This window comes from Onychomys torridus, chromosome 1 (assembly GCF_903995425.1).
Source record: "Onychomys torridus chromosome 1, mOncTor1.1, whole genome shotgun sequence".
In the NCBI taxonomy this organism is placed as follows: domain Eukaryota; kingdom Metazoa; phylum Chordata; class Mammalia; order Rodentia; family Cricetidae; genus Onychomys; species Onychomys torridus.
Genome location: NC_050443.1, coordinates 97,323,023 through 97,330,369, shown reverse-complemented (window position 1 = coordinate 97,330,369; position 7,347 = coordinate 97,323,023).

Here is a 7,347-nt window from a genome sequence, read left to right as displayed (position 1 = left end):
CTTTGCAAAAGCAAAGAATTGACTATTTGGGTCAGGGACTGGGAGAGAGATGTGGAAGCATGGATTAAACCCACATTGTAAATAGCTCTTTGTGCTTTGCTGAAGAATGAGAGGAACACATAGCCTGAGCTAGTATCTCATCCTCGTAATAAGCCCTTAACACAGATGCCATGAATAGCTCCATTTCATAGATATGTGATAGGATTGAGAAATAAAGCTAGCATTTGGTGGGCTGACAACACAGCATGGTCTCTGAGCCTGCACAAGAGGACAAGACTCTCCAGTTGTCAGAACCACAGCCAGGCTCTGGTTTTAGCTATATAATTGCCGATCTGGATGGCATCATTAATTATTAGGTTTGCCCTATATGTTCTGATCACAAAAAAAAAAAAAAAAAAAAAAAAAAATCTTTAAGATGTGACTGAGGAAGGACTCAGTTCAATCACCTTTCTGTTGACTGGAATGAAGCAAACTAACCTCCAGCCTCCAAAATCAGGACTCTGAAGTCCAGTACCCCTTACTTCAGGATACAGCATGACCTAGATGCTTCAGTAGAGTTCTGTGATCATTTCTCATATAGCCTGGGTTGCTTAGCTAAACACTTTTAAACACAATTTTATCCTTGGGGCTCAAGTATGATGGCCCTAGGCTTAGACCACCAGGGTCAAATCTTATGGCTGCCACTCACTTGTGGTATAACCTCAGATAAGTCATTTGTAAGCACTCTGGCTCTCTATTTCCTTGTTCATAAAACTTAAGATAGAAATGAAATGATAAAAGCCAGTTGATGAGGACAGTGTAGTCAGGCGTTCTGTTGGTGGCATGATCCATGTTGTTGTGGAGCTCATAATAAAGTAGGAATAAATGGTAAATGGTAAGCAGTAGATATAAAGTGACATAATACCAAGCAGGCATACAGATATAGCTGCTTTGGATGCAGAATGTAGGATTACATCATTGACTGGAAGGATGGCAAGCAGGGGCAGTAGCGAACACAAAGGTCCTGGGGTCAGACAGAGTTTGCTATGTTCATGAAGGAAAGTTAAGTCCAAGAGATGTTAGACAGGCTAGAGGAAGGAGAGCCAGCAAGGCCATGAGGCACTGAACATGGGAGGCCACCCACACTGGTTGGTATTTAGATTTTTTTTCCTACTCAAAAATGAAAGGTGTTGGCAGGAGATTTTGAAGTACAATGGTTCCTTTTTTTATAATCTATTATGAAATTTTATTAAACTTATCTCCAGGATATAAGAACTATAATAAACTCATAGACAGATGGTAATTACATAGATATCAAATATGTTTATATTTAGCAAGAATTAATTGAAAATATATATTGTCTTATTTTGAACATGTTTTAACTATGCATGCTTTGTAATTTTTTTATTTAGTTAAAATATAATCACATTTGTCCCTTCCCTCTTCTTACTACAATCCCTCCCATGCCATCCCCATTTCCTCTCAAATTCATGACCTTTTATTTTTAATAATATATGTACATATATACATATGTATATATATAATTATATGCCAATAAATATAGAAATGCCTACTGCTGAGTCTATTTTAGTGCTGCCTGTATGTTAACCATTTAGGAAGTTCATCCCTGGAGAAGACTAATTCTTCCTCTCTGAGTAGTCTTTAATTGCCTGTAGATGTCTACTTAGAATAAGGCCAGGGGTGACATCCCCCATTCATGTAGGCATGTCAACTGATGTCATTGTTCAGGTCTTGTTTAAGCAGTCATACTGTTGAAGGTTCATGTGTAACTTCCCTGTCATATCTAGAAGACACAATCTTGCAGCAGACTTCCTGGTCCTCTTGTTACAGGGAGCCCACAGAGATGACCACTCAGATACAGTTCACAGCCAACTGAAAGTCTTTATTCTAGCCAGCTGGTACTATATACTCAGGTATTCAGAACCCAAGTGAAGTGCTGAGTATTTAGAGTAAGAGGATTTTAAAGACAAAAACCACTGGGCAGTAGTGGCACATGCCTTTAATCCCAGCACTCTGGAGGCAGGGACCAGCTTGGTCTACAAAGTGAGTTCCAGGAAAGGCACAAAGCTACACAGAGAAACCCTGTCTTGAAAAACCAAAGAAAGAAAGAAAGAAAGAAAGAAAGAAAGAAAGAAAGAAAGAAAGAAAGAAAGAAAGACAAAAACCACATCCTGGTATCTCATTTGACAGCACAGGGAGGTTTCATGCAAGCAAACAGTTTAACAGAAGCTAAGGTAAGTTACCTGGGGCATCTTGACCTCAGGTTCCTTGAATAGAGTTGGGTAATTTTCCATGGGGCTTTCCCATCAAGATCAAATTCTGGTTAAACCTAAAATGGCCTCAACAAGAATACTAGATGAAGTGACCTCTGTACTGTCTTGCCCATCACACTCTAGTTCTTACAGTCTTTCCACCTCATCTTCCATGATAGATATTCCCTGAGCCTTAGGTAATGAAGTTGTGAAGTAGATGTATCATTAGAGCTAAGCAACCCACCGTCAGTTGTTCTCTGCATTTTGAATAGTTGTGGATTTCTGTAATGTTCTCTGTCTGCTGCGGGGGGGGGGGGGGGGGGGGAGTAAGCTTCTTTGATGAGTGTTATGGAATATTAGTTTAAGATGTGTTATATTCATTTATGCTGTGGAATAGTTGTGTAATGATGCAAAGATGTGTTGCATTCTTTTGTGCTGCATTTGTTAACTCTGTGAAGCTGTGTAACTTTGTCTGTCTAAAATACCTGACTGGTCTAATTTAGAGCCAATAGCTAGGCAGGAGGGAGAACTAGGCTGGGCTGGCAGGCAGAGTGAATAAGTAGGAGGAGAAATCCAGGAAAGAAAAGGAGGAGGAGAAGTGAGAAAAGGAGGAAAGGAAGACACCAGGAGCCAACCACCCAGCCACACAGCCAGCCACAGAGTAAGAAGAAAAGAAATACATATAGAATAAAGAGAGGTAAAAATCCCAGAGACAAAACATAATTAAAGGGAAACAGAATAATTTAACTCAGAAAAGCTAGCTGGAAACAAGCCAAGCTAAGGCCGGGCATTCATAAGTAAGAATAAGTCTCTGTGTATTCATTTGGGAGCTGAGTGACAGGCTCCCCCAAAGAGTTAAAAAATAAAAAATACAGATGAGAGGTGAGAGCTACACTTACCTGTGGGTATAAGCATTTAGAATACAATTGAGAACTACACTGGCTTAGGAAAGTTGATGTAATACGTTTGCCCCTAAGATCCATACCCTTACTAGCCCCAGTAGCCATCAGTTGCCAAGATCCCCTCATATGGGGGTGGGACCTCATGAGTTCCTTCACTGTCCATGCTTGGATTTTAGCTTGCTTGGTCTTGTGCAGGCTTCATACGTGCAGGCACAGGTTCTGTGAGTTCACATGTGCAATGCTGCTGTCATAACCAGAAAATACTGTTTTGTTGCAGGCATCCACTCCCTCCAGCCCTTAGAGACTTTTTACCCCCTCTCTGATGATAGTCCCTGAGCCTTGGGGATAGAGGTGTTAAATAGATGTCTGATTTAGAGTTGAACAGTCTTTTATTTACTTCACATTGACCAGTTGTGAGTCTCTGTAGTAATCACCATCCACTGCAAGGAACTTCTCTTATATGTTGACGCTCTCTTTGAAGCTTCCTGTCTGTGATTTCAAATTGGAGAATCCACATAAGGCAGGAAACGAATAAGGGGGCATATAGATAGAAGGTAGGGACAGAACACACGTGATATACAGGAGGAAGGGGGAATAAGGGAACAGGAAGGGTTAAATTGAGTGTGTTGGATGATATTTTGTTTGTGTTCTGACAAATAAAGCTTGCCTGGAGATCAGAGATCAGAGTTAGCCATTAACCATAGAGGCCAGGCAGTGGTGGTACACACCTTTAATCCTAGCACTTGGGAAGAGGAAGCCCTGGGCTATAGGAGATTGATGCAATCTAAAAGAAACAGAGCCAGGCAGTGGTGGTACACGCCTTTGATCCCAGCACATGGGAGACTCACACCCTTAATCCCAGCACTAAGGAGGTGGAGACAGGAATATAAGGTGGGTGGAGACAGGATCTCAGTGCCCATTCAGTCTGGGGATTCTTAGAGATAGGATGACCACCTCCAATTCAGTCTGAGGATTCAGGTAGGATTGCCGCCCATTCCATCTGAGAATTTGACAGGTAAGAACTCTCTAATGGTTGCTGCTCTGTTTCTCTGATCTTTCAGCTTTCACCCTCAATATCTGACTCTGAGTTTTTATTGTTAACGCTAATTAGGATCATGCTTCAGGGGTGAGGATGAGAGGGTAGGATAAAGGAGTAAGAATGGGGAGAGATAACTAACACTAAAGACCTTTGAAAATGTCAGATGGAAACCTACTGCTGCAGGCTGCAGTAGCTTCCTAAAATATATATGGAAATGTAAATAAAGGGGGTTTAATAGAGTGACACTTGCAACAGGGTGGCTGGTGTAGGTGGGACAAGGAGGAGGAGAATTGTGGGAAGTGGAAGGCTGGGTGGAGAGACACTGCCAGCCACCGCCATGACAGAAAAGACATAAGGTACTTGTAAGCCACGAGCCACAAGGCAAAGTATAGATTAATAGAAATGGGTTAATTTAAGATAGAAGAAGTAGATAACAAGAAGCCTGCCACAGCCATACAGTTTGTAAACAATGTAAGTTTCTGTGTGTTTACTTGGTTGGTTCTGAGTGTCTATGGGCCTGGCGGGTGAGAGAGATTTGTCCTGACTTTGGGCCAGGCAGAAAAACTCTAACTACGGTCCTGGGTTGTGTAAGAAAGCAGGCTGAGCCGGGCAGTGGTGGCACACACCTTTAATCCCAGCACTCGAGAGGCAGAGCCAGGTGAGTCTCTGTGAGTTTGAGGCCAGCCTGGTCTACAGAGTGAGTTCCAGGAAAGGTGCAAAGCTACATAGAGAAACCCTGTCTCAAAAAAAAAGAAAGAAAGAAAGAAAGAAAGAAAGAAAGAAAGAAAGAAAGAAAGAAAGAAAGAAAGAAAGAAAGAGGAAGAGAGAGAGGAAGAGAGAGAGAGAAAGGAGGGAGGGAGGGAGGGAGAAGGAAGGAAGGAAGGAAGGAAGGAAGGAAGGAAGGAAGAAAGAAAGAAAGAAAGAAAGAAAGAAAGAAAGAAAGAAAGAAAGCAGGCTGCTGAGCATGCTGTTCAGAGAAAGCCATTGTGCAGCATTTCTCCATGGCCTTTGTTTCAGTTCCTGCTCTGCTTGAGTTCCTGTCTCAGCATCCATCAGTGTTGGACTATAATCAGAACCTGTCAGATAAATAAATGCTTCCCTCCTCAAGTTGCTTTTGGTCATGGTCTTTATCACAGCAGTAAAATCAAATTAGGCAGTATCTATTGGTGTTACCTGTTAGATGAGGGCAACATGTCCCATTTTAGAAAGCCATGAAAATGAATTAAAAGCAAATAACTCAAAATTCTCATCTCTGTTCCAATACTTGTCCACATTGTGTTTGAATCACAAAAGATCCTATCAAAGATGGACTCTAGTCTGCACTTTAAACTTAGGATTATTTCATCTGCGTTTACAAACTAAACTAGCCTGTGCAACTGATTTTGAAAGAGCTGTACAGTAAGTCTCCCTTATCCTCTAGGCATACATTCCAAGACTCCCCCACAGTGGATGCCTGAAGCTGCAGACTTGAGTGTATATGCTGTATATATCTAGTACTGTGCTCTTTCTCATATGCTCTACATTATTGCCACAGTAGCAGAGGCAACCATCATTCCAGCTTTTACAGCCTAGTGCTCCATAGCACCCCTACTCTTGATCTTTGAGGCTAGTATTCAGTAAAACAATGGTAACTTAAACATAAACGCTATGATACTGCAACAGTCATTCTGATAGCCATGATGGCTGCTAATGGTGGGTAGTATGTATTGCCTGGATACACTGAACAAAAATGACTCACTTCCCAGACAAGATGGAGTGAGTTACCATGCTACTCAGAATAGCGTGAAATGTATAGCTTGAGTATTATACCCTGTGAAGTTTCCATTTAATACTCTGAGACAATGATTGACCACAATTTGAAATGTCAGAACTATAGAAAAGGCAGGACTTCTACAATCACCAGTCAAGATATGGCTACCAAGTTTGATCCTCCAGCATGCCTCCTTAAAGCATCAACAGAGGGAGAGAAAAAAGAGAATAAATCCATAATGATCCGTTTGGGTACAGTACCAGGCTAGGCACAGACACTGTCACAGTGTTGTCCCTAATATCATCAGGAGATGCTTCACTTCAGGGCTTCTCAGAATCACTGTGAAATAATATTGACTCACAGTGAGACAACTCATCCCTTTCACATATCGTATCCAGGGGAAGTCTCGGGAGGGTGCTAACATTCCTCTAACGCCCCTCTAACATTTGCTAACTCCTGCTTTCAACAACGAATGAACAGCTGACACCAAGAGCCTTGGCAGGCTAAGGCACTTGCAAGAATTTTAATGACTTTTTTTTTTTTTGCTCCTATGATTTTTTTAAAAATGGCTCCCTTCCTTATAGACCAAAAGAGACCAGTTTGCATATATATATGGTAAAATTTAATTTTTAAAACAAATTTAACAGTTATTTTCTAATAGAGCTACTTTGCATGAGTCCATTTAAACAGGATGCCATGGAAGTGATATTGCAAGTGACAAAAGTCATGTTTGTGGTGGTGCTGTGATGACTAGATGCCAGGGACTGGTGAGTTATCTTTTTACCCTGATAGCAGCCATTTTTAGCTGCCATTTTTGTTTCAAACTTATACATGGAAAACTGTGAGAGACACATAAGAAGTGGCTCAGCCAGGGTCATACAGGTCTCTTAAACCCAGGTCTACAGGACTTAGGCATCTGAGACCACACCACACCTCAGGGATGGACCATGGTACTGATACCCTAGTGACCTCCTGGATTCAGAATCCTCATCTGCTGAAACTTGAATGAAGCCCAAAAGGCACTTTCCCATGCTCCTGCTATTTCTCCTGACCCCCAACAGTGTCAACTACAAAGAGAGACACAGTGACCCCATAACCCACCTTGCATTAGCTAGTCTCAGATCCTTGGTGCAGCATCCTGGAAAAGATGGAGTTGTTAAAGAGAAACTTCTGGTGTGCTTTACTGAGGACAGCTCATTGCCCAGCCCCTACTCAGGGCTAGATTGCCTACCTGCTGGCTGCTCCCTCCCGGGGCGCTGCCTTTATCTTCCTCCTGCTTGGCAGCTGGCTTTATCTGAACATTGATGAGTCACACTTTTTGTGCATTCCGATGTTTTATCCCTGCGGGGTGGATTCTGGTAAGCCCCTTCACTCTTGGGCTCCTAATGCTCCATGCCTCCCTCT